This window comes from Oreochromis aureus, linkage group 11 (assembly GCF_013358895.1).
Source record: "Oreochromis aureus strain Israel breed Guangdong linkage group 11, ZZ_aureus, whole genome shotgun sequence".
Taxonomy (NCBI): Eukaryota; Metazoa; Chordata; class Actinopteri; order Cichliformes; family Cichlidae; genus Oreochromis; species Oreochromis aureus.
The window spans coordinates 6,280,515-6,285,179 of record NC_052952.1 but is presented as its reverse complement, the minus strand read 5'-3'; positions in this window follow the sequence as shown (position 1 = coordinate 6,285,179).

Below are 4,665 nucleotides of genomic sequence, written 5' to 3'. Positions count from 1 at the left end.
TGCAGTTTCAGTACTCTGTTGATGTTGCACGAGCATCACCAACTTATCTGGGTACTCAGACCCATGTGCCTACTTGTGTGCTGTGCAGGATGTGGTTGGTATTTAAAGGGTTAACAAGTCGCATACAACCATTTTGTGTGCAAGACTTGCACACAAAATGGCGCCACCTCTTCTTCTGCTGGTGAGCCAGACAAAAAAAAAAAAAAACCCTTTGGCTGAGAAGGCACATGAGAACCAGTTCCCATAGGAAGGAAAAAAAATGTTTAAAAGGCTGAACAGGAGCTCGTGGATCAGTCTGATAATTCTGTGACCAGACACTGGGCTATTTTACTGGTGCACTCATGCTCCTAACACATGAACCTTTTAAGGAATAGGCAGATAATTAGATAATTAACCATAGGTCATTTGATGTAATTAAATGTGTACTACAAAAGTTATGCAAATTAATGTTAAACTGTTTTTGACCGACATTAGCCTCGGAGATTTTACACCTCCAAGCAGCAAGAAAAGGCTCCACTGATGTGGAATTTGTTAGATCACTGTTTCTCATGTGGGATTCAATCTAGAAATATCAGAAAATGGAGATCTGACCATTTTAGCCTTTTTTCCTAATGTCAAGGTTTGCTCCATAAACATTTCTCTTCTCCTGCATGACTTTCTGGGGATTATGTTATGTAATTTCCTACTATTCTGGAAAAGTACTAAACTGATGCTGTCTGAAATGGTAGAAAAACCATACTTAATAAAAGTCTTGCCAGTCAGTATATCTGTGGCTCTTGGTCCATGGGCTTAAATCTCAAGACTGGCCCTAAAGAGCCAATCTGGATGAAGAAACCCCACCACTCACCTCTGTTTCTCTAGCCTGGAGGGGTTTTGTGAAGCTTGTTCATCTGCATGGAAAGTGGTGGGAATACCATGGGAAATGAGGAGAGATACCTCAGTTATATCTGCCGTCTCATATTTCTCCATATCTGAGCAAATGCTGTCTGAAATGGGCATGGATTTTAATTTTCAAATATGATTTTGGCTTTCAGTAATTATGTAAACAAGAAAATCGTGATAAAACGTTAACTTTTTTTTTTAAGTAAATCAAGCACACCCATTAAGAGTTCTGTTCTTTCACCCCACTCTAAAACCTCCAAATCAATCACTGTTCAGTTCCGCTTAAGATTTCTCAAAGTGAACCTGTAAAAGGACCATAATGCTTGTCCCTAAGGGTCTCTCAGCTGGTCCCTTTCAACAGTGCCCAACTGAGGTGTACATTTGCTGTTTGCTTTGGCTCTCCTTTGCTCTCCCCGAGGCTACTGTGCAGTTCTTCCAAGCAACATGAGTCAGCTACTGTCTAGGCCTTTCTTTATCCCCATCTGCCAGCACACACATTGTGTGGTAGAAGCTCCAGGAGGGCAGAGGCCAATGGTTGTTGTGACTTCACAGAAACACCAACTAGTTTGGGCCAAACTTCCTACTGGATAACCCTGTGTCACCCACTTCCTAAAAATATTTTTTCACCACTTTAATGTTTTTCATTTGAATTGCATTTAACGTTTCTGGATATACCCTATAAAGGTCACATTTTTTTTTAAAGCTTAACGTAGTAAACAATGTTTGCAAAGTCAATGAATAATTATGTTAATAATACAAGATCAGGACAACGACCAAAATAGTTGAGATTATGGTTTTTCCCATAAATTAGCAGTCCTAAGTTATTGCATTGTCAGTTTTGGAAAATGACACAACTTGGAAAGATACACCCCTATGCGTCTGCAACGCTGGGTGGGGTGATGGGGGGATCGAATGTTTACTGATTATCTGCCAAGCTGATTGGTTCCTTAAGTTGAGAACTTAAAAAAAAACTAACAAGCATGTTCTAAAGATGTGATTGTGAATGATAAGTTTGTTGCAGAAGTGATCAGACGAGGGTCAATGACTGGCTGCCATAAGAATAAGTGCAATTTGGAACAAGCCAGCCAAAGCACTGGAACATGGAGCCATATTAGCACGGTGGGAGCAATTGGTATTGCAACATAATTGGCATGCACTTGCCCAGATGATTTTTTCCCACTTTCCCACAACAACAACAACAACAACAACAAAAAGTCCAGCTCTTAAATGATAAATACACCATAGATACTTTTTAGTAAATCCTTGTGATCCAGTTTTATTTGTAACTGCCACCATTTTCCAACCATTTTCTTTACCAGTGGGAGTCTATTTCATCTGTCAGTGGGTGAAAATCATGTCTGGTCAAATCCCTAGTGTGTATATGGGAAAAGGGACAACTCCCAAGAAGTGAAGCAAAATGGGTACTGACATTTTGTGCTGGTGACATCAGTTGCATAAATGCCAACTCTCAAACCCTAAGTCATTTATGTACACTTTGGCTGAAAATCCTAAAAAGTGCAAAACACCTATTGAGGTTTTGCAGACATGTTAACCACATGGCTTGGCCACTATTTTGACAATAATGATAACAGTCTAGGATTAAATAAATAAGGACCCAGTCATACAGGCCTAGACTGTATGACGGGAGTCAATGGTTAATTAGCACAACATTCCTTAAAGTAATAGAAAGCCACTGACTATGTTTCCTGTGTGCACACTCCTTAAGATTGGACACATGTTGGCTTTTCAGCTTAACAATTACTTGCTAATACTTAAAGCTCTGGGTGAGGCACCAGTTTAAAGTACATGGTGTGCATTAAGGACAGGGATTGTCAAGAACTTTAGCTAATAGACTTCAGCTTGGTCCATGTATTTCCCTTGATTATTCTTTAAACCGCTTTGACAGTGATGCAGTAGTTCGCATCGTCTCCACAGAAGCAAGGTTTTGGGTCAAATCTCGTGCTTGATCGGAACCGTGCTGTATTAAGTTTGCCACTTGTCCCTGTGCCTGTGTGGGTTTTTTACAGTTGCTCCAACTTCCTATTGCAGTCCAAAGACATGCATATTCGGTTAATTAGTGATTTAAAATTGGTTGTATAAGAGATTAAGTGCACAGAATAAAGTGCTCGCTTGTGTAGAGAACTTTGGTCAGAAATTTGGTCAGAAAGACCAGAAAAACAAGCAGCTCCTTGAAATGTTGCCTCAAAGCAAGAAGGTATAGGTTTGAATTCACTGCCCAGATGGAGTGTCTGTTTGTGTGTATTCTCTTCTCCGGATTCCTCCCATAGTCCAAAGACATGAATTTTAGGGTTACTGGTGATTCTAAATTGGCCATAGATCTGAATGTGAGAGTGGATGGTTGTCTGTCTTTCTATTTCAGCCCTGACCTGTCCAGGCCCTACTTCTAGCCCCATGATACACGATAGGCTTCAACAGACAAGTTGTTAAGAAAATGCATGGTTGGTAATTCTAGAAAAGTAATATGTAGTCAGCTATATATGTCAGTCTTTTCCATGTCTCTTGACAGTGGTTATTGAATTTAAAGGAAATATTTGCCAGTAACATAACAATGTAATAGAAATTTAACCAACTTCTTAGATGAAGTCTTATCAACTACAGCAAACACATAAGAGACAATGGGTTCAGCTGTCTATATGAGCTTAGTTGTGGGTACAATGGTGTACTAACCAATGGGCATACCCGAACAAATCCAATTGGGCTACCACACTGTTGATCTGGTAGACTGTGAAAAACTGCAGTCTTTAATGTTCTTCTCTGTTTGTCCATTGTTGGTTGGTGTTGAAGGTGCTGACCCTACCCTTGTTGGATATAGTGTTATTAGCCTTGAATGACCACGCATCTCACCCTCTCTCCAGACTGGTCCTGAGGGATATGTCCAGGACTGAATTTCTTTCTTCCTACTCCTGTGTGGGTGGAAGGCGAGTGAGAGACTGCATAGCATTTGCAGGATTAATTCCTATTGTATTAAAGTTTGAGAACAGTATAGGAGATAGATATGTTTTACACCCTAGTTGGGCCAATATGTACAGCGAAGGACCATTGCTGCTGTGAACGCAGCATGCGTTTAAAAAATGACTGACCACACATACTTGATGAAAAGACTGTATGGGTTGGATAGGGACGTCAGACAGCAATGACGCCATCTACACAGCCTGTGCAGATGGTGCAAAAGCCAAAGCCTAAATAGTAAATTTCTTGACACTGACCAGCATAATGCATTCTAGAATGGACCTAATGGATATGTTCAGGTTTCATAATCTAATTACTATAATTAAAGTGAGAGTTTTAATTGTACCCATTAAAAACTTCACTACTAAGATAAAAGTCTTTCATAATTTACTGACAACATATCTAATACTAAATTACAAGTCATCTGTAGTTCTGAGCCTTTCCTAGTTCCTTTGGGCTGTAAGAATGCGTTGACCTACTTATGACAACGCGCAGACAGAAAGGATTCTATGGGTCAACACAGATAGATGCTTGATATTAACAGTTGAAGTACAGAGCATATTTGATCGCCCAACATTCAGTTAATCAAAGGATAAGTGGAATTTGGATTTGTTTGTACACCTCCCAGTCTAAACAGTCAGACAATTGTATTACTTACAATTTTCTTTAGAGATCTCATACAGGTCTTGTCTTATGTACAAGGAATTTTGGTAAACTTAATCAGAAGGAGCATTTATCATCCATCACTACAATGGTATGTCTTCCACTAATACATTCTTTGTGACAGGATCACAACTCTATTCCAAGGTATCC